Source organism: Microtus oregoni, unplaced genomic scaffold (assembly GCF_018167655.1).
Source record: "Microtus oregoni isolate MIOR12 unplaced genomic scaffold, Mior012 000000F_ref0000247, whole genome shotgun sequence".
Lineage (NCBI taxonomy): Eukaryota > Metazoa > Chordata > Mammalia > Rodentia > Cricetidae > Microtus > Microtus oregoni.
The window spans coordinates 25838031-25861702 of record NW_024543059.1 but is presented as its reverse complement, the minus strand read 5'-3'; the positions used below and the strand labels follow the sequence as shown (position 1 = coordinate 25861702).

General features: G+C 44.5%; 1 protein-coding gene across 2 annotated transcripts in view; it reads left to right on the top strand.

The window, feature by feature from the left end:
* Igf1r (insulin like growth factor 1 receptor) overlaps positions 1-23672 on the top strand; it is a 274877-nt gene that overhangs the window by 1082 nt on the left and 250123 nt on the right. The window lies entirely within an intron of this gene.

Here is a 23672-nt window from a genome sequence, read left to right as displayed (position 1 = left end):
CCATGCGCAGAGCCGACGTGCTTTTTCACACACATGTGCTCTCAGCGCGGATTTAGGCGCACCCACAGCCACACGACCACGAGGGGACACCTGGACGCCCGGCCCAGGGGAGAGGTGTCCTGTGCGTCAGGATCTGGAGCATGGTAGTGAAGGGGCGGTTGTTTTGTTTTGCGAGCGCGGAGCCCTGGCCTTGGTTTTGTTGTGGCCAGAGTTGTGTTGCACTGCCGCCCCCCCCCCCCCGCCCCGCACTTCCTTTGTACATACTTAATAAGCGGTATCGCTCCTCGCTCGCTATCGCTTGCAATCTGATAGCTTTTGTTTTGGTGGTGTCGGGTAGGAGTGCGTGCGTGTGCGTGTGTGTGTGGGGGGGGGGGGTGGGTGTCTGGGAGTGAGAACTCTACAGTGGCAGGAGGAGGGCAGAAGGAGGAGGGGGGTTTTTCTCGAGAAAAACAATGTGGCATACTGGTACTTTTGAGATGGTAGAGTAATTTAAACACGATTAAAAGTTTAAATTCAGTCTCTGAGCTGGGGCTGGGGAGGTGAGGGCGTGCGGATGAGTAATGGTTGCAGAATGTATGCAGGTGGTGCCTATTAACTTCGAAAAATCACGACGAAGCCTTGAGTTGGGGGGGGGGCGACGATGGAGGCTGCGCGGGGCGTGCGGCCCCACCATTGGGGTGGTTAACAAAGGCTGTTTCTATAAACAAACCCCTGAACCTCTTTTAAGTAACGTCTACGATGGAGCATGAGCAGATCTTTATAGAATTATAGCTGTTTACTGCCTAGAGCAAGGCGCAGACTGGGGCCGCCCCACAAATCTGGGCTCTCCTGTCCTTTGTTTTCCAAACTTTGAGCACACTGGATTGGGCGAAAGGCTTCTGGCTCCCTTCTACTCAGTCCTTTAGATGGTGTTTGGGAGCAGGGTGGATTTCCATCCTTTAAGGACTAAATATGGTTTAGAAGACAGTAGGAAACGAGTCCATTTTACTATGGCATCCTATTGAACTCTGTGTGCTTTGTCTACTTTGTTATTTAATAGTAGAAGTTCTGAAATGTGAAGTAGCAGCGATGGGCCTTGCTTCTCGGGGGCAGGGCCCAGACGTCTGAACCAGGTTGAGTCTGGGTCTCCGGGAAGAATATTCTTTGTCCAGAACAAGGACAACGGGAGGATGTTTGAATGTGTGTTGTTCTAATGCTGCTCATCCCAAGGCTTTCTTAAAATGTGATGGATGTCTAGAAAGCGCCCGGAGTCCTGGTTATGGGCTGCTGAAGTTCTGACTCAACGGCAGGCAGCGACTGCCCGTTACAGTTGAAGGGGTCCATGAAGCATAGGCACACCGTCTGTAAGGTGTAGGCCCACTGAACTCAGACGGAAGGCCCTGGATCCCAGCAGAGGCAGGCTTCGAGTTAGGGATTGGTGAGTCTTTGAAGTGGGACAGTAGTGGGGTGTTTTCATCTTTCACTTGGGACTGTGGAAGTTTCTTGATGCAAAGGCCGCCTTGCAGACATGTTTGCTTTGTAGCAGGATGCTGAGCAGAGATTCTAAACAAGGGAATTGAGGTATGAGTGGCAGCCAGATAATCTAGGACTGTTTTCTGTTTGAAAAATGCACCGTACACTTTGGAGTTACTGTGGCCAGCTCCTAAAAAGGATTTAGTCATCTTTCTGCCGAGGGCACGGTAGCATCCTATTGTCAGAGGAAAGGAGGTACCCGTGGAATGTTGGTGTTTAAGGACCTTAGTTAGTGTTATCTACCAGAAGGAGAACCCAGAATAAGAACTTTTGAAAGAACCTAAATAGCAAATTATAGTTTAGGTTTCTTTGCAGGGAAATAGCAAGTCAACTGTACTTTATGGAGGGACAGGCCGGTGGGAAGTCAGGGCTTGAAGTTTATTTAAAAGGTCTTACGTATGAATTATGGAAAGGATTAAAAGAGAAGGGCTCAGTGAAATATGCCAGGGTTGAATAGAGGGGCCTTTAAAATACTACAAATAGAGAAAGAAGTCCGTTATAAAACACCAAATCTTCTGTGATCCTGTTTATGTGAAATGTTCAGCCAATCCATAGAGACAGAGCTATTGATCCCCACTTGCTGGGGGAGGAAAAGCTGGGGTACAGGAGTTTTTTTAGGGAGTGATGAAAATGTTCTAACCTCAGTTTTTGGTGATGGTTATACAACTCTGAATATACCAAAAAAAAAAAACAAAAAAGGCATTGAGTTGTGTGTTTGTAAACAGCTGTCTTGGGGTGTGTGATAACATCTGGACCAATTTTTGTTTTTAATTGCAAAGACTGGGAAAAATACATTGTGCCGCCTAGGAGGTAGGATTTGGCTAAGATTATTCGGTAAACATTATTGCAGGTTGGTATTGCTCTTTTTTGTTTCTTTTCTAAATTTGTGAGTTTTTAAGGTTTATGAACTAGTGCAATACAAATTGATAATCCGAGCTCTGACAGCAGGAATCGGATGCCAGGCAAGAAATGGACAAACAGAGAAAAAAGAATCTTGATTATTTTTAGCTTGATGATGGAGTGGTTGAACTTAAAACAACAACACACAGATACTAATGGTAGTGTAATTTTTTTTTGATAGTAAAAATCCTCAAACTGAACCTGAATTGATGGTCTGTCTGGATAGTTTAGGAGCCTGTTTGTGTCTGCAGGCTTCCAACAAAGAAATAATATGTTGTTTTGAGCAGGAAAGGAAGTTTATCTCTCTTGTATTAATTACAAGTGATGGGGATGGCAGAAGAACTGCTTCTTTTTTCTTTCCTCAAGAAATAAAATTTAAATTAAAACACTCCACAATCGGAGTACATGGAACTTGGTTAGTTGTGTAGGAGTCTATATTGCCTTAAAATTTTTTAAATGAAAAATTAAAATTTCTTAGAAAAGATTTAAGAATACACTCAAACCGTTATGCCTTTAACTAAATTGTACATTGCCTTTTCCATAGGAACAGACATAGAAAGTAATGTTTGCACTGGTTTAGTCTTTTTCTCAAGGTTATTTATTGGTGAAAATATTTTTCTGCCTTTATTGTTGCAAGGTAGGTCAGTAATGATCACCAGCTGTACCATTTTCACTTCTTGTCCGTCCTTCCTTCCTTCCTTCTCGTGAGGTACTTTTATTTCCTTTTTAATTTGGTTTGTACTTCAAGGAACTGGATCCTTGAACTAGCCAGTAGTTAGTGGGCTCCTACTGTATGAAAGCCAGATTGGTGCTAGATACTGAATTCACCAACAGAGAAAGGACTTCCTTCCTAATACCTTTGGGGCACTTTCCATGTATTTGCATGAAAAGAAGTTCCTTGAAAAATCCTATCCCCCACCCCTCACCAGACCTTCAGACCCCCCCCCCCCCAAGACCTAGCATGCATTTTCAAGACCCTTTACAAAACAGTTTTTGTAGGGTTGGCTAGTCTGGTGGATAGCCAGTGCTACACTGTTCTTACCCTGTGACAGGTTCCCTGGTGTTGGAATTTCACCATAGACCGTAGCTTATGGGTATCTGTCTAATCAGGCGTGTTTGTAACAGTGGTGTAACAGGTGGTTAAAACTGTGCATATTGTATAATGGGTGTGCTCATGCCCCTGTAACCCTAAAAAGCGAAAGTCTGAGGCAGGAGAATCACCCGTTTGAGGGCAGCCTGTGCTACATAGTGAAACCCTGTCTCAAGATCAAATAGCAACAAAATAAAAATTAGTCACAGGTGTGTTCATAAATATTGTCTGGCAGGATTCAAATTTCAGGAAAGGTGGGACCAGTTTTAGAGGCTCTCCAAGTATACGTAGATTCCATAGCTTTGAGGTAGTCATTAGGAAATGTTAAGAATTTCACATATTTTTGTGATTTAAAAATGGACTTGTGTTTTAAAAGAATGAGGGGTAAGAGCAAGATGAAGAGGCAATAATACCTTAAGCGATTTTTTTTTTTTGAGACAGGGTTTCTCTGTAGCTTTTGGAGCCTGTCCTGGAACTAGCTCTTATAGACCAGGCTGGCCTGGAACTCACAGAGATCCTCCTACCTTTGCCTCCCGAGTGCTGGGGTTAAAGATGTGTGCCACCACTGCCCAGCGATTTTTTTTTTTATTATTATAAAACACACAAGACCAGTTTTTCTCTGGTTATGATTTTCTCTGTTTTGTTTTCAAAACTCATTTAAAACTCAACTCCAGAGGTATTTATGCCCGGAGGCCAGCTTGCTTTGAGCTGCTTTTCTTAGCCACTGTATGACAGGTGCTGTCTGAGCCCTAGAAACAAGCTGTTTTCCTGTTGGACTAAGTATGTAAAGCGTACTCACGTGCTGTGGCTACAGCTCTTGACTTCTCCGAACACTTGAAAGACAGCAGACTGAATAGTGGGCGGTGTGCTCGGAAGGAGCCTCCTGTAAATAGCCTTTGGTCTCAGGTCAGCAAGAGGAAGTTTTCCCGTTACTTATAAAGATATGTGATTTGGCTTAAACTTGGAGTGGATGCGGTCCTAGTGTTTTGCGACACTGAGATCTGTGGACACTGAGGAGAACATAGTTGGTGCCTGATATTTACAAAGATGATCATTAAAACATGTACAGATGCCCTATCTCAGTTCCCTTGCCCCATGGATCTGATTTGTTTAGAGATGAGGACATGGGTTTGTAAAAAAAAAGAAAAAACACTCAGTATAACAGTGGATCTTTAAACATAACCTTGGCATGATGAAGTCCATTTCCTTTGTTGAAGCGTTTGAAATTGACTAACAATAGTAGTAGTTTGGTGCCTGCGGATTTCTTGAAAATGCTGCTGTGTGTTTTTGGTTGTCTGAGCTCACATTTTACATTTCTGCAGATTTTTTTTTTTATATCAAATGCCAGTTTCAGTAGGATGGATTAACATGTTGGATTTCAGAATCTTAAGGTCGGTGTGTCTTGAGCTGAGACTTTATCTGTCGTCTTCCTTAAATACATGCTGAATACTCACAAGGCTCGGTTCTCCACGTTAGAAGTACTGATACTATAATAAGTCTGGCCATTAGTTTGTTTTCAATGTATTGAACCATAGAAATTGAACCATAGAAAGTTTTGCCATGTTTGCTTAAAGAACTAAGAAACTAGTAAGAAAGGCTTACATTTCTCTTTTTTTTTGGGTCCCAGACTCTAAGGATTTATACACTCACAGATTGCTGTTCAGACTTTACTTGACTAGAACAGAAAGCGGAATCTCCTGTGCTGAGGGCTGGACAGCTGGGGCTGCAGTAACTTCCACAGGATAACGATGCTGCTCTTCGGTTTTATATTTAGCCTCAGCTTGGTTCCTGCTGGTATGGGATGTGTTCCTGAAGCTTAGGGACCATCCCTCTATGCTTCCTGATGGGCTTGACGCTTAGAGTTTCTCGTTTGGAGCATCTGGTGACCAGCTCCAGAGAGAGGGAGAAAATGTGACCGTGATGGAAGAGAACGCCAGTCTCAAATTGTTTACTTTGCAATGGAATGACAGAAATGACTTTTGCAAGAATCGGAGTTTGTTTACTTGGTTTTGTTTCTCTAGAGATGGTCTTGCTGTGTAGTCCTCCCGCCTCAGCGTCCTGAGTACTAGGATTGTTTGTAGGCCTGAGCTACCACACTTAGCGGGACTTTTTGTTTTTGGTTTTTCGAGACAGGGTTTCTCTGTAGCTTTGGAGCCTGTCCTGGAAATTGCTCTTGTAGACCAGGCTGCCCTCGAACTCACAGAGATCCACCTGCCTCTGCCTCCCGAATGCTGGAATTAAAGGCGTGCGCCACCACCGCCCGGCTGGCAAGACATTTTTTAAAGGACTTTAGAAAGTAGTTTATCATTATTGCAGAAAGTTCCTGGTAGTGGGAGCTGGAACCTTAAAACTTTATTCTTTATTTCCCGTCTCAGTGCAAGAGTTACAGAGTTACTCACGGTGTGTACACCTGTCTTCGTGTGCCTGTGTGTGCACTCATCCATCCGGATTGACTGACGACAATGTGAGGCTGTTGGGCGTCTGTGTAGTTAAACTTGTCAGTTTCTTTTTATTTATTTATTTTATTTATTTATTTTGGTTTTTCGAGACAGGGTTTCTCTGTGACTTTGGAGCCTGTCCTGGAATTAGCTCTGTAGACCAGGCTGGTCTCGAACTCACAGAGATCCGCCTGCCTCTGCCTCCCAAGTGCTGGGATTAAAGGCGTGCGCCACCACCGCCCGGCGTCAGTTTCTTTTTAAACACGGCACTTTGTTTTGAGCTGGCTCTGGACTTGCCATTCTTAAAATTAGATTTCACACGGCAACAAGTATGTTTTATGATACTAAAGCAGAACTTGAAAGTCCCTGAGATATTTTGCATGTCTGCTTTGGCTTGTCTATAAAATCATTGGGAGTGTTTCTGATTGAGTGGGTGAGACATTACCAACTTAAGTCACTTTAAGATGTAGAAGCCTGATGGTAATTCGATAGCAATGAGTCAATATACAGGAGTTTTCTTCTAATTTGAATTATTTTAGAAACCTTTGATAACTAACTGGAAAAAAGAGGAAGTACCTGTAGAGATTCCAGGTGACCACGGTCCACTTGGGTGACTGGAAGTTTGACAACAGCATCGTGAATCACTATCTGTTGACTATTTTTAGATAGTGAGGTCTTCATCAGTTGTGCCCATGCTCATCCGTGTCTGGTGTTTGTTCTCCCCACCAGTTTTCCCTGGATGTCATTGTACTGAAGTGATGCACAGGCTCCCAGACTTGCGGGGAAGCCCTGTGATGGCAATAGCTCTGTTGTCCACTTCTGGGAGTTAACAGGTTCACGTGGATGTGAATGTTTGGCCACAGTGCAGAGTAGTTGAATCACAGGAACTTACTTTGTTACAAGTGGCCTATCTCAGTTGGATGCTCTCTTTTCCGCGATCATTCTGCCGTGAGCTTTTTCAAGCCCCGAGATGGGCTCAGGATGGAAACTCTAGTTAACCTCGGCTCTACAACCTGCCCTTTTCTGAAGAGACTGCTTAATTGAATGTTTCCTCTCAGCCTCACTGAGTCATTTGAAATCACACAGATTTGCCCATCTCTGGTTCTGCCTCCATCCAGTCCAGACCTGCATCTCAAACCCTTAGAGTAGAGAGCTGGTCTTTGAGCCGGTTCTCAGCCCTGTCAAGATTCGTAGGCTTTGTGTGCTCGCCAGCCCTAGATCCTCACTATGTGCTGCACCTGAGTCTACAGTTTTAACAGAAGTGTCTGTGTCCCCCCTCTCCCTCCCACCATGTATAACACTGTCAGGCTCCAGAGTGATTCCCGGAAGCCCCCAATGCTGCCTGAGCATCTGCATGAGCAAGCCATGGTGGTGTTCTCCACCCCGGATTTTGCTCCGTTTCCGTGGCTCGGTGTGATTTCTTCTGCCACCTCCCCACACTGAACATGGGACAGTGCTACTCTGGATGACTGGAATGTCGCCAGGGTCAAGATTCTTTTTTAGCTTTTAGTTCTTTGGTATAGCACATGCTGTACATGTGGAGACTCAAGATGATTGTGAAAGAAATTTCTCCTTGTCTCACTAAACCACCAGATAATATCATTTTCTAATATATTTAGAAAATTAAATTCAGGAAAATTTGGGGAGGAGGTATGTTTTTTTAATTTTCATAAGTTGTGTGACTGAGTGTGTGTGGTTGTGAGTGTTAGTTCGGCCAGTGTGTGATGTCAGTTGACTCCTCCCAGCCCCCAGGACTTTCTAGGATTTTACTATGTAAGAGATGGTACCCTTTGTTTTTTTTTAACTCTGCTTTCTTCTTCTTGTGAGGGTGACTGCCGTTTCCCCGACTGCATAGATCTAACGCTCCCCTTCCTCCCTTTGAGTTCAGACACTGCTGGGCCGGCTCATTGAGAATGATGCCTTGTGTCTTGTTCCTGGACTGTCATTATTATTAAATGCCAGAGGAATCTAGAGGAGAGGATGGTTTGAGTCTCAATTCTTCAGCAGCTGGGGCAAGTTAATCTTCCCGTGGCTTTGTTTCCTCATCTGTGAAATGACAACTTCACTAGCACACACTGGGTATTTATTCATTAAACAAGTTAATATTCTTGTCAAGTGCTTATAGAAGAACCTGGCACCTACTAAACCCCTGGGCTTGAGCTGCGCCTGCCTTACAGATGTGCCATCACCAAGCAGAGATTTTCTTTGATAGTACTGGCAAGACAGAGGGCACACTCCCCGTTTTCCATCCTTAGTTATGTGAACCTGGCGCATAGAAAGTGCATAGTAAACATGTATTCTGTAAGAAGATTTTTCTTTGCTAATGCGTATTATAATGTTGAGTTCTGCTTGTAAATACACGGAATAAAAAAGGTTAAACCCAGCCAAGCGTGGTGTCACAGGCCTTTAACAAACCCAGCACTTGGGAGGCAGAGGCAGTTGGGTCTCTGTGAGTTTGAGGCTAGCCTGGTCCAATAGTGAGTTCCGGACCAGCCAATGCTACCTTGTGAGAACTTGTCTCACCCCCCCCCCCCCACCTCCACTCCCAAAACAAAACAACAACAACAACAAAACAACAGTAACAACAAGAGCAAAACCCCAAACAACTCCCATTTCCAAAACAAAAATATTAAACCTTTCTAAATTCTGCCCTTTCAGCCTTGTCCTGTTAGTGTGGCCAGCTCCACTCAGTTCATCTTCCACTTCCCATTTCTGTTTGTCATAGTTTCTCCCTTAATCCTTTCTTTTGTTAGTTTCTCTCAGCATCTTAGATGTGGCCAAGTGTGCACTTTGTCCATCTCACCAATGCGAAGTCGCCATCTAGTGGCCACACGTGAAATTCAGCCACCTCAATGAAGTGTTCAGAGGACAAGAACCAGTTCTCCCAAATTCCCAGCTTTTCCTTGCTGGGGTGGCTCCTGGGAAATGATTGTAAGAAAATGTGGATGCTTCAGGCTTTCGAGATCACTGGGCTACGGTTTAGTATATAGCTTGTTCTACTGTTCAGTGATAAAGTCAGACAACTAAAGTCTTCCAAAGAGATATACACATACTCCCTACAAACCCAGGCAGAGTTGTGTCTTACAGTCCTAAAATACTTCCCCCGAGCCATGGAACTTCTTTATATGTAAAGTTTAAAAATGTTTCTTTGGAGATGAGAGATTAAAAAAATAATAATTCTGCTGGGACCAGCAAGATGGCTTACCTGGTAAAGGCACTTGCCATCAGAGTTCAGTCTCTAGGACCCAGCACAGCAGAAGAAAGAACTGATCTCTCAAAGTTGTCCTGTGAGCTCCATATATGGCCATGGTGTTTTCATGCCCATCTCCCAAATAAATGTAAAAGATTAGGAAAAAAAAGGGGGGGGGGATTACCAGTTCATTCTGAAATCTATAGCAAGGTCTGTCTTTCATTGCCCTTCATAAACAGGTGGTTACACTTCGGTTTTTTGCTCCTGTGTGTGTCCCCTTGGGCTACCTCACGCGATCAAGATGTTCACCCAAGAGGAGCGATAACAAGGGACCACACACAGCTCTGTTACTGATGAGCCTCATCCCGGCGCTGGTTGCACTTCATTAGATATTTTTTTCTGTTTGTCTTCAGATTTTATCGATAATTTCAGGATCTATGCTCCCATTTCTCCAGTGACACTGTATCTAGTGGATATTTCCTTCCATGGTGGTATTCCCCCCACCCCGCCCCAGACAAGGTTTCTAATACAGTCCTGGCTGTCTTGGAACTTGCTATGTAGACCAGACTGGCCTTGAACTCACAGAGATCCTCCTGCCTCTGCCTCCCAAGTGCTTTGAGAAGATGTGCACCCCCACTGCCTGGCCCGTGGTTGCTTTTTGTTACTTGATTTTAACCTGGAGATCATTTGCTGGGCTGAGGGGCTTCTGTGTGTTCTTGTAGACACGTCAAACAACCCCACCAGCTGTTTCTCAAGCAGACACTGAGTAGTGACAGAAATAGAAGACACACTTGATATTGACTGCTCTAAGTTGGTAACATATAGTAAGTGTTCAGTAAATGTGTGTTTTGTCATAAAACCCTTGTTTTTCTGAGGTGTGTGAGAATAATTAATAATTCATTAGTTTGCCCCTGTGCCTGGAGCAACCATATTATCACTTTGCTTTCTGATACTCTTCTGAGACTCAACCAACAGTTGATTCTGCATCTAGGATTCTGATTTCTTATTCACGATGCCCTGAACCTGTTTTTACCTACCATTGGGGAATGCTTGGTGGGTAAGAGGGGCTTAGGAAATGGCAGGCTTCTTAAAGGGACCACCTTTACCCCTTTCACTTGGATACACTGTTCGTTTACTGTGAACGTCTTTTTATCTCATAGTAGCTTTGCCATTGGTTAGGCTTTTTGTGCACAAAAAATTTAGAACTGGAAAGGACATATTTGCAAGTCTAGTTTTGTGTGCCTGAGGTTGGTGACCGTGCTCTTTAAAATTGGATGAGAATAATCCACCATTACTGCTCCTTTGTGGTGTGCGTTCAGCCACATGCCTGATGAAAGATTTTTGTCTTCAGGTTGAATGTGACTGTGCCCATCTCTGGAGGAGCCTCAGAGCTGGTGGGCCCTATTCCCTGTGCTGCTGCTGATTGTTCTCCTTCTCCTTCAGGAGTGATCCCTGGGCTTGGAAGGGTTGTTATGCTCTTTCAGCCTTCAGATTCCAAAACAAGGCAGAGAGAGAGAAGAGAGAAGAGAGGAGAGAGAGAGAGAGAGAGAGAGAGAGAGAGAGAAGGATTCCTAGGGAGCTTTGTTTGGAATGTTGCAGACTCCTGTGGATAGAAGTTTGCTTCTATTTCTTATATTGTTTTCTAATGAGATCAACGAAAAGATGCCTTGAATTCCAACAGGGACAATAGCCAGGTCTTATACACACGTCCTTTAAGTGCCCGACAAGGCCTGTAACAGTTTATCAGAGGGCCACCGGGGAAGTGAAGTCTGCTTCCATCACTGCGTCCAACAACAATAAAAAAGTCTTCTTGTCTGGGGTGCTGTAAGAAGGGCTACTGAACTTAATACCCAAGAAGTCATTGCTTAAGGCTTGATGCTCCTTAGGAGGCATTCAAGGTGAGCTATTTCTTATAGAAAATGCAAACAGAATCATCAAATCAAGTGTGTTTATTTCAGGTGCAGCTTATATAAAAAGCATTTTCATAAAAAGCACCACTGAGCTGAGGGAACACGGGTTCATGTGCATGCCCTGTCTTTGGGGAAGCCTGCTCTCCGTAGGTGCCTGGAGGCATGTTAGAGAGGGAAGTATGGACCTTGGTACCCGTCTGTAAACTGGAGTAGTGCCAGTCTAGCAGGCATGCCAAGGGAATCAGCCATAATATTTCTAAGATTTCCAGCAGAAGCAGCCCATCGAAGGCATCGGCAAGTGAGGGCTTGAGTTTTTCTCCTCCCACATTGCTATGGGGCACTGGGAATTTCTGTCTCCCAGCCCTTCCTGCAGCCCCTACCGAAGCGGAGGTTTGCCATAGCTATTGGTTTAAATCTCAGAAGTGAGGGCTGGGGAGATGGCTTAGTGGTTAAGAACACTAGGATTAGAACTCAGGTTCAATTCCCAGCACCCACATGACAGCTTTATCACTATCTGTAGCTCTAGCTATGGGGGTCCAATGCCTTCTGCCTTCCTTAGCTTGAACTCTGAAGTGTTACAAAATCGAGAACTTGTATCCATTCCCTCAGCGCTCAGAAAGTTTCCGCTTTCAGAGAATTTTGGATTTTCGTATTAGGGCCAATCAGCTGACACAAATGTTCCCGAGTCCAAACATCTCCATCTTTGAAATACTTCTAGTTCCACCATTTCAGATACTGTGAAAACAGTAATAGGCCGTTTGTGTTCAGCACCAAATTACAGGATCTGAGCTCAAAAAAAAAAAAAAGCTTTGGAGATCCAGTCTTTGAGCTGCTGAATAGCCAAGGGACTTTTAGTGTGCCTCCAGTGTTTAGTTCAAAGTGGTGGAGACAGTCCTCTGGAAGGTGGGGGCAGGTGGCAGCCTGCTCAGATGCCGTGGAAGGTGGGCGTGAGAACCAAGTGTCTTGGAGGGAGTTGAGTGATGGGTGGATAATGGGGAACTTGAAAGCTTTTGGAGCATTGTGAATGGAGGCATTCCTGCCATGGGACTCCAGTGCTGGAGACTGGTGCTGTGTAGACAGGGAGGCAGTGAGCTCAGGGCCAGGGAGGCACATGTCATCTTAGACACAGGATCCGAGAAGCAAGAACTCACTGCATAGTGACCTGGCTCCGTGGCGTGGGAGTGAGTGATGAGTGAGTTCCTTCCTTTGTTGGGGAGGGGCTAGTGAGATGTGACCCCGGGTCAAGAGTAGGGGACTGTGTAGAATGTGGCTCTGGAGTACTCTGGGTTGGCTGGAGGTCTGGGGTCAGCAGCACAGAGCAGGCCCTTAAGGAAGGGCCTTTGGGCACAGGACGGGGAAAGCCTTTTGGAGCCTGCAGAATTTACCTTTCTGATTAAAACGGGCCTTCGGGAAAGTGGTGAGGTCATGATTAAACAGGCTGCCTTTTTTTTTTTTCCCCAAAAATAAACGTCCCAGCTTTCCAGGCAGGCCCTCCTGCAGGTGGTTGCTGGGTGCCCTTTTGTGAGTTTCAGGGCAACCCAGGCTAAAAGGGACTCTTGCTTCCTTCGAGGCTTGGTCAAGTGAACCCCGGGCTGGCCCTTCACTGTGGCTGAGACAAGGAAGAAGCCCCTGCTCTCCTGTTGTGACAGCCGGCATGGTAGGGTGGTTTCCAGCCCTGGCTGTGCAAGCCAAGAGGAGTGATTTGTTTAAGTGGGGATGCCAGCATCGTGTCCCAGTCTCACTTGCTACTGGCACTTTTTAACACGCACTCCTCTGTGATTTTAAACGGATTGGGCACGTTGGGATTGCTGGTGAGAAGCAATCGCAGGGCCTTAGCCTGGATCAGAGCTACCAGCTGCCTGCTCTGCAGCTGGAACCACTCATTTTCACTCACATCTAGAGTATAAGAAAGCCGTCATGTGCGTGAGACGCCCTAGGAAGGTGGTGTCATTTGGTTTGTGGGCCTTTGCATGTGGGGATTTTAGTGAATTTTGAAATTTAGGTCACTGAGTGACTCAGTTCCTCCCCAGACCCCAAGTTTAACAAAGTTGGTTTCCGACAGTTTCGGCCCTTTCCTGCCTACTTCTCTGCACCGCCCCCCCCCCCCCCCCCCATCTTGTTCTGCTCCTGGTTTCCATAGGGCCCCTTTCCCCAAGACCTGCATTTAAGCCTAGGCCTGCTTCAGTATATTTTAAGTGGGCTTAGGTGCATTTGCTAGGTGTTTCCAAAGAAGTATGTTTTGAATCTGAATCACTCAACCACCTTCACAGATCACAGTCAGTAATGGTGCTATTTACGTAACTAAACATCTCTTAGAAGGTGGAGTGATTCCTTGAATGCTGTAAGCCCCTGAAAAGACGTTAGATACCACTAATCATTGGTGAACTGAGGTCAGAGTCACAACTGGTCCCAATTCATACCCCTTACTACAACATTGACAGAAAAACAGGCAGTAGGAACAGGCATAAGCCAGGACTTGGAGAGATGGGAGCTGTGTGTCTTGGTTGTGTAAATGCTGGAATGGGAATATGGTGTGGGTTCCTCCAAAGTTAGTCCTGAGTTGTGCGTGATCCAGCTGTTATACTTTTGAGTCTGTTGCCCAAAGTGAAAAACAGGGCCTTGAAAATCCCTTTGTATACCAGTATTCGTGTTGATGAATGGGTTTTAAAAGTCAAGGTGGAAGCAAACCAAGGACCCATCAATACCGGTTGAATCCACAGGATGTGACCTGTGTACAATGGAATGCTGTTGAGACTTAGGAGGAGGGTCTGTTAAGGGCTGTAGGGAGGATGAGTGTCGAACACGGTGTGTGAAGTGAAATTTGAGTTGTGCATATTTCATTATATTTTTAAGAAGAGAAGCTGTCCATCTAATTGAATAGTGAGAACGTACCAGGTGAACTGTGAGAGAGACATTCCAGACCAGTCAGTACCCCATGAGGCGTCATTAGAGGCACAGGGACAGCTCCTGGGAGCTGAGTCTCACAGGGCAGGTCTGCCTTCCACAGCTAGTCACAGTACTGCGGGCACTTTCCTCTCAAAGAAGCCGAGTCCAGAGTCAACTGCTCATGTCGTCGTCACACATGAAATTTATTGCTAATCAGCCATGTGACGTGTAATTGCTTTTTCATTTTCTCATTTTTTCCAGAAGAGAGACTTGTTTAGGTATTTGGGTCCTTCCTTGATTATACTGGAAGTTTTTCATTTGCTTTGACAGCTCAATTTTTTTATTGCAAATGGACTACCCTATCATGTAGGGAGAAGAAAGGAAGAGATTGGCTACTGGTGTCAAGAATTCAGGTGTCTGGAAAGTTGAAGCTGGCCAGAGGCTTTTCTTCAAAGGTGAACCCAAAGCACTTTGAGGGCCTGTGCTGTTTGAGGTCACAGGACATTGCCTCAACACCTCTCCAGAATGTACTCTCTGGGGCCAGCCCTTTGGACGTGGTTGTCTTAATCTAGTTTAACAAGGCGCAGGACTCAGGCCTGGACCTGCTGAATTCCAGACAAGACTGAGAGAGGTAGTCGAGCCTGTCTGGCAGCGAAAGAGCTTCCTCCACCCCACTGACCCACCACAGCTCCTCTTGGTCTGATCCATGGGAAGAACCCATGCTCTGTCTGTAATCTAGACTAGCATTTCCCCAGATGTGAGAAGGAAACCCGAGTTTGCTCTCCTCTGGCCCTCTGCAAACTGTCGAGCCTGTGTGTGTGTGTGTGTGTGTGTGTGTGTGTGTCTGTTTTGCCTGGCCATTCCACAGGAAGCCAGCCCTTCTCTGGCCGGGTGATAGGCTCCTGCAAGGCAGTGGAGATACCTGGGTCAGCTTTGGCTGCTGTCACAGTAGAGAAGATGAGTGACCCAAACAGACAACTCAGAAGTTTACCTCTCGAAGCTCCAGGTCCAGTATTGGAGGATCACCTAATTCAGTTTCTGGCAAGGGCTGATTTTTTGTTTCACAAATAATAAATATCTTTTTGCTATGTTTTCTTGTGGCATAGAGAGCAAAGGTTTGTTCTCATCAGCTAAAGACACTGATCCTATCATGACCTCATTCAGGCATAGTCTTGTCCCAAAGGGTCTACCTTCTAATACCATCCCCCTGGGACTTAGAGCTTCAAACTGATTTTCATCCAGTCCATAATAATAAAGGGATGTTCTATAGTTAAGGATTCTCAAGGTCATGATTCTATTTATGTTTAAGTTTTTGCCAAGGCGGATAGTCAATTACAGATTAATTGAACCCTTTAAATCCACGGGCTCACATTCATGAATTCAACCAGGCACGGATCAGAAATATTTGGGGGGGGAGGGTGGGGGTGGGAAGAAGTGTGCCGTGTTGAGCCTGGAACCTTGTTTCTCATTTCTCTAAGAGACACATTCTAATACCTGTTTGTACCAGGTACTGCAAATCTTGAGGTGGTTGAGAGGATGTGGGGAGAACTGAGATCTGCAGATAAGTTTGTGTAAGGGACTCCTGAGATTGAGGTATTTGTATAGGGGAGTCCCAGAACCAGCTTTCCACTGATGCTGGGGAACCACTTTATGTGTTTTCAGGATCACGATGAACAGCCATTGTTTTTTTTTTTTTTAAGTAGATGCCCTTTGAGAGGCACCCCCTTATTGGGAAACCACACACGACTCCATCTCCCTCTTCAGAACAGATAAAGTTGCTTATTTTAAACTCTGCAGGAGCTACCCAGAGGGCCATTATGCTCCGGGGAGTTGGTAACTTGAAAACCCAGTTCCATGTTAACTCTCTATCTTGGTGAGTATCTGACCTGTGGAATCGGGTCAAAAGTGGCTCCTTCCTCAGGGTCTGCTTTGTGGAGCTGCCACCAGTCCCCGTGGGTCGCACAGGTTGCGGCAGAACACAGGCCTGCCGCTGCTCCCCCTCCAGAGCCCATGAAACAGCGTTTCTTCTCCAGCAGATCCAGAAGGCTGGGGAGGTGGCTGCTAATTGTTTATAAGCATTAACTGTTTACCAGTCATACTTGCTATTTTGAATCTGACCCTGCTATTATGTTGTTTGTTTCTCTTCACAGCTGAGCCGTAAGCTGGGTAGATTTGGTGAGTCACTCGCATGATGGTAAAACCAGTATCGATCAAGCCACCCTGCTAATCCTGAGAGCCATTTAGAGGGGGATGAAACAGTCTTAAGGGTTTCTTCAGTTGGCCCTCAGTCCCAGAGTCTTTGTGCTCAGGTCGGGCTGTCTGTAGCTCTGAATCCCCCAAGGAGCCCAAGGGCATTTTAGCTTGCTTCTTGGAAGCCTTGCTCTGTTAAAAGAAGAGGAGACCAGCCCCTGAGAGTTTCTCTTCATCTTTGTTCTCCAGATTCCATCCTGATTACCGACTACTGTTTTCAGGAGCTGTACACAGTTATTTGTGGGGAGTCTGACTGTTTTCCCCCCTAAGCCCAGGCTTTGAATTCCTGGGATGTTGAAGGTTGATTAGAGTTGCCTGGAGGGGCAGATGTTCTTGCTGCTGTGGATTCTTTGAGGCTGGAGTATAGTGAGACATTGAGCATTAGAGAGCTAGGCTGGGGGTGATGAGGCAGGAGGACATTGATTGGGACCCTCTGTTTCTGGACCCTTTTAGGGGTGGGGTGTAGGCTGTCTCAGGTATCCTGGAGGACATCTGACTTACTTCAGTGGGCCTTGCCAAGGCTGCTCTTCATTGCTCTTGGACTTGAGCGTGTTGCTTGGGACAGGTTGCCTCTGGATGCCAGGAAAAAAGGCCCCTCAATGGCTTTATATTCTCTGTTGCTTTGCTCCTAAGTCAGCAAACATTTTTTAAACTTGTCCTCTTAAAATCACCTGTTCAGACAGCTATGCGTTTGATCCCTGTAGAAAGCAACTGTGTTATAAATTGCAGTGCCTTCCCGGTAGTAGTGTCCCCCACTCCTCACCCCCCTCCCGTGTCTCCCCCCATCCCCCCCCCCCGCACCTCCCCCCACCCCTCCCCATGCCCTACCCAGGAAGATGTTCCCACTTGAGTTTCTGTCACTGTTTGTGGAAGCTCAAGAAGGCACCCTCATCCTCTTAATGCATAACAGACCTACCCAACACCAGTGTTCCTACTAGGTTTGTTGGATATAGTTTTGGTGGATGGAGTCCTGCCCCTGCCTGTTCCTTTGAGGCAGGTGGGCTAGAGTAAGAACACCCCGTCCCAAGGTGTCAAAGTGTTCCTGCATGCTGTCTCACATGCTTTTGCCCCTTACCTTTGGCCAGAGGTAGTGTTTCCCGGGAACAAATGATGGTTGTTTTCAGGCAGAACGGGAGACCTTTGGAGATGTGAAGTGCTTAGGGTTCTCAGTGCATTCCAGGGTCAACTTTGCAGAGGAATGGCCAAGCTGAAGTGTGAGGGAACAGACTGTGTGTAGAAAGTTCTCAGCCCCTCCCTAACAGAACAGGAAACAAAACCCCATTTGTAGAGAGCAGGTTCCAGCCGAGCCCTTAATTATGGGGGTGACATTTGTATTTTGGTAGGGGCATGGAGCCAGAGGCTGGGGGCTTACTAGCTATCTCATTTTCTCTGGCTCTGTTCTCTCAAGTCTCAGCTCTTTTAAGATTTGAAAAATAATGCAGAATGCCTAAGATTTTTTGAATTCCTGGCTTTGGAGACTTGACTACATAAAAGGACCAGGGTTTTCTGGCTGGCCATTTGAGGATCTGCAGTTTCTCACTTCCTGATTCATAGCTTCCAGGGTTTGTAATGCCTGCAGGCTTTCCCCTTCCAGTTTAAAAGCAGCCATTGACTGAAAAATAAATAGCAAAATCTCTATCCAGAAATTCTACTTCCTGTTGTCATTGCACTCTGACAAATAGCTTTGCCAGTTCGGGCTCTTGTTTGGGCTTTTTCAAAGGAATTCTTGAACTCTTTCTGTTTGGATAAGCTGTATGGAGGCGATAAGTTAAAAAGAACCCTGGCTTAATCAGCAGAGTGCAGAGGCTGCATTTTAGGGTCTGCTTTGGCTTTCCAGCGAGCCTGTGAACGCGTTACAAGCAGCAGCCATCTGCACAATTGGGGCAAACTGGCCTTTCTCACACAGCACCAGTTGTTTCCTCCATACTGTTTAGCATTAATTCATAAGAGGTATGTTTAGACACAGATTTCCTCTTGTGACCACAGAGGAGTTGGGAATATTCTTGGTACAACAAAGGAGAAAGATCCAAAAAATTATCCAGCCAGAATCCGAATAGCGGTCGTCACATTTTTCCCACCGTGGATGGGAGTTCAGATCAGCAGACTCCTGCAAGTTCAGATGCTTCCTTGCTACAGAGTTTATTTAAACAGTTTGAAGATCCTAGGCTTCTTTTTGCTGAATTGAGTAACATTTTGGGAAAGATAAAACCTTTCAGGTTTTGCAGGGTGATGCATTGGCCCTTCAGGTGCCCGTGACTTGTTTATCTGTGGTGAGTGGACACCCCCTACTCTCTGCAGGTGCCTAAGCAGTTGGAGCTATGTATCTGGTGGCACATACCAGAGACCTGGTGCTGCTAACACGTATTTCTGGGTGGGTTCTCGTCTTCAGTGTCTACTCCACAGCAAAGCCAAGACTTGGGTATTAGCTGGGAGTGTCATAAAGAGCCTTAGCTGTCCTTCCCTGAGGTCACTGTGAGGTCCTTTTGGAGCACACCTGGCTTTATACTGTGTGATTAATTAATATCATGGTATGTCAATTGTACTGTGTATATCACTATATGGTTAATTGATATACTGCCTTGTGTACAATTTTGCAAGTATATGTAAGAGGCTGTATCATTAAATACTGTGTGGCTAATTGAAATACTGCTGTATTGACTATACTGTGTGTGTCATTATAATATGTGGTTAATTAATACACTGGCCAAACAGCCTTGTTCTGGAGGGCTCTTGTTTCTGCGCTCTCAGTGGCAGATAAGAGGTTGTTGTAAAATAAATGGGAGATGATCTTCCTTGTTGTGTTCTTTTGAGAGTGACAGGTCTTTTGTTACTGCCTTCTGGAGGTTCTTTCCACAATAGAAAACAGGGAAAAAATTATAAAAGATCCTGGGTGTTGACTATGGTAGCAGAAGGACCGTTAACTGTAAGCAGCCTTACAGCGCTCACCTTTGGAAAACAACCTTATGCATGGTGAATGGAGTGATGGCCATAGACTCTGGATGCTGGGTTCATATTTTATAAAATGGCCACTCCCTGCTGTGCTTTTGGCTAACAGAGTCTTTCCAATTTCTGCCTGTAGCACAGAGTTCTTGAGCTCTGAGGGCCCTGAATTGCAGATGGCTGGAGCCTGTGAAAGCTGCATCCATTCTGTGGGTGGGTTGATAGGTAAAGACTACGTAAGCATTCCTGGTGTTTTGCCTGAGGCTAACATTTTTATTTTCTTTTTTCTCTCTCTTGAAATCTCATAAAATCTTTTCTTCTTCATTCAGTGAATTTTACATAGTACTCAAAATTCTTCGAAAAACCATTTGGGAAAAGTAGTGAAGGGTTTATCCGAGGTGTTTGATGGGCACAGTGATTCTGGTGGTTCCTGGGATAATATTTGGGGCTATCTTTAGAAACTAGAAAATTGGTGTGCCCAAAAATGTTACCAACCTAGTCTTAGGTCTTTGAGGAGTGGACTTAAATGATTTGTAAAGGGGGTCTGATTATCATGTTGAAAAGTTTATTATCAGACCATATTGAGATATGCTGGGCAGGTAGAACTGCAGTGGTTATAATTGCTTGAACTTAAACAATTTGAACTGGAAGGGCTGTTGAGATGGTTCATTGGGTAAAGGTGTTTGGCACTACATCTCAGTTTGATCCTCAGGGCCCACACTCCAGAAGCAACTTGTACAAATTGCACCTGCTGTGATATGTACATCCACATACATACATGCACATTAATAAACATAATATAAATATAAAATAGGTCCCAGAAAAGCAAGAAGTGTTCATTGTAAGAAGATGGGGACACAGTGATTCTGACACATGGTAGATGTTCTGTAAATGTAATCTAAGACACCGATATCCTGAGTATTCTCAGGCCACAGACTGGATGACAATGCTTATTCCTTCTGGCACCGTGCACCCAAAGAGAGCCCAGTTTTCACAGCTCTGACCTTTGCTTCCACCACTGTGCCTGCACATAGCACTTCAGTAGTTTCACACGTGACCTGTTTAGAGATAATGTATAGCATGATGAGCATCAAGCCTTTAATTAGGCGCAAATTTGTCCTCCACCTTCCTCTCAATTATTTTATTATGTTTTATGCTCCCCCCAAATTCTAGTAGCACTGGATGGTTATTAAGAAAAAAATGAGAAAAACATAGTTAGGTTAAAAAAGGAAAATAAAAATTATCTTTAATCAGCCAAGAGATAGCTTCACCATTGTTATTTTCTGTTGTATTTTCCTAAAGGGCTCTGGTGCTCCAATGTGTGTGTGTGTGTGTGTGTGTATGTATGTATGTATGCATGTATGTATATATATATAATTGTTTTTTTCTTTCTTTTTTATATTATTTATTTATTATGTATACAATATTATTTCTGCGTGTATGCTTGAAGGTCAGAAGAGGGCACCAGACCTCATTTCAGATGGTTGTGAGCCACCATGTGGTTGCTGGGAATTGAACTCAGGACCTTTGGAAGAGCAGGCAATGCTCTTAACCGCTGAGCCATCTCTCCAGCCCCCTTATTTATATATTTTAAATTGCATTACGTTGTATATACCAGGTTATTTATTAGCACTTTCCCGTTTATCAGCACATTGTCTATTTCTGTCTTACATTATTTATGCCACTATATGATGGTTTAAGGAAATTATTAAAATTAGTCTATCATAAACTGATTCTATAAGCTGCAAAATTGAAGCATTTAACACTAAAATTATCGTAAAGAAGTCGTGTACTACAGTTGATGTCCTGCGCTGGTTGATTCTTTGAGGGAAGTATGTAACTCGGCTTCTTAGCAGGAATGCTAAGATTTTATGGGGAGAGAAGAGGGCGAAGAGGATGTTTGAGTGAATCAGCAATCGATCTTTGATAAATATTGCCAGAATAATTTCCAGGAAGCTCCAGATTTCAGCTTCAGAAGCTGTGCCCATCATCTGTATTGAATGCTAAGAAGAGCGTCACAGTTTGAGTGTTAAAGAAGTTGTATCTCCATGTTTACATTTAAAAAAAATTGCTAGTAGCATCTTCATCCCTCAGTTCCCATGTTTTGCTTACATTAAAACAGTTACCCCGGTTGTCCAGCAGCACTTCCTTTGCATCTAGAAACCTCAGCCTGCTCCCTCTTACCTCCTAATTCAGGATGTGTTTAATACATGATACTTCTGTGTAAGGTCCATGTTCATGTCAGAATCAGTTAAGTTTTATCAAGTGTACGGACTTCTCACTTGTTCCCTCTTTCCCTTTTAATGTTGAATATTTCCAAAACTTACTTCATATTTCAGTGATGTGGGATGTCTGCCTCTGACGATTCACTTTGCCCTCGAGATGCTTTGCCATGCTTCCGTCACTGACTTTTCTGGTGTCTTGCACGTTAGAGGTACTCTGAAGATTTACTGCAGGCACAGCCCTGTAGTCTCCTTACACCTGTTACAGCCCGAGGAGCATTCGTTTCTGTGAACTTGGAGCATGAGTGTATGCGCATGTTTTTATTTTTGTTTTTACTAGTCTTTCTCACCGTGTCTCCCAAAATGGGAAAACCAAATAAACAAAACCCCAAATCCCAAACCAAGAAAATCTGGATTTTGACTATGTTGGTTAGTAAATCAGTTTTGGGGAAAATAACATTGCCAAATACTTGAGCTTTGTATGAATGTTATTTTTCTTCATTCATTCAGCTTTTATTTCTGATCAAGAAGGTCTTGTAATTTTCCTTCTGGTTATTGCTGGGTATTTGACACCTAATTTGATTCCCTATTGTTTCATTTCTCTGATTACTGCTGCGTATCTACTGAGAAAGCTATGGTATTTTGTTGATATATCTTGCAGCTACCTAATTCATTGGTGATTCCTCTTGTAATGGTTTTCCACTTGAGTCCTTGATTTCTTCTCTGCACAGAACCACTGATGATCAACAAGAATACCTCTACCTCCCATTTTCCCAGTACGCAGTACCTCCTTATCTGCTTAAGGTCTCCTGATATTTAGTAATTGTCCTAGTTACTTTTCTATTGATGTGATGAGATCATGACCAAGGCAACTTATAAAAGAAAAGGGTTTAATTGGGGGCTTACAGTTTCAGAGGATGAGTCCATGACCACCATGATGAGAGTCATGGGAACCGGAAGGCAGGCATGGGACTGGAACAACTGAGAGCTTACATCTTATCCATGAGGGAAGGGAGGGAGAGATGGAAAGAGGGAGGGAGGGAGGGAGAGAGAGAGGGAGAGAGAGAGAGAGAAAGAGCAAGAGCACATGCGCAAGTGAGTACCAGAGCTGGGATGGCATGACTTTTCAAACCTCAAAGCCCACCCCCAGTGACACACCTCCTCTAACAAAGCCTCACCTCCTAATCCTTCCCAAACAGTTCCACTAACTGGGATCAGACGTTTAAATATAAGCCTATGTTGGGCATTTTCATTCAAACCACCACAGGAACATGCTAGCTAAAAACCTTCTTAATAAAGGTTTAGTCCTCTAGGGGCTGAGTTTTCCCAAGTTAGAAAGTCTGGAGGGAAGCAGTGTGTGGCCCTGGCAGTATGCTTTGTTCTGAGAGGGCACGGAGGACCAGACTCCTGCGCTCTGTATCTTTATTACTAGCATTTGTCTCTGACTTTTGTTGTCACAAAGTGGCCCACATGCCTCCAGTCACGACAGTTGTATTTCAGGCAGGAAAAATAGAGAAGAAATTAAAAATAAAGGGCAAAAAGGCAGAATGGGTTGTCAGCAAGCCCTGTTCCACCAGTTATTTATCCCTCTTTCTTATTGGCTGGTCCTAACTCACTTGGCTCCTGCAGGTGGCTGTGGCTTGAGCCTGCTGTGGAGGTGGATGGGCCCAACGAGGTATTTTTGCTTTGGCTTTTCCATCCAAAATTGTGTTAAATGCTGATCATGGTATATTTGTCTGCCCCTTTCTTATATTAATGATGCCTCTCATATTTCTCGGTCTGTGTGATATCCTTTGGTTTAAGGGGAGTTTTCATCATGTTGAAGAATTATCTGTCTAGTTTTCATGGGTGATGTATTAGGGATGGCTGTGAATGTCCTCCCATGTCATTGGGACATCCCTTTGGAGTCAGATGCGGTTACACTATTAGTGTGATGTAGAAATAGATCACCTGATGGTAATCCCATTTAAGGTTTCTTGAGAAATGACTTGGGCTTGTAGTGGATAACCGTTTCAAAATCCTAATTAAATTTAGTCTGTTAAATGACAGATTTAGGTTTTCCTTTCTTATCTGTGATTTAAAGATGGCCGTAGCTTCATATTTCTCTCTATGTGCATTCTTTTCCAGATTTTGCTATCAGCTTTAGGCCAGCTTTGTAAGATGAATTAGTGGCTTTTCTTTTTAGCGTCCTTGCCGTGGTTTGTATAGTGTGACAATAAGCTGTCCTTTGTTAAAAGCTTAGAGGCGAATGCTTTAAAAACTGCCTAGTTCTGTGTCAGTTTCTTAAAATTTGTCTGTGGGGATTGTTGTGCAGTTGGCTTCTGACTTGTTTTC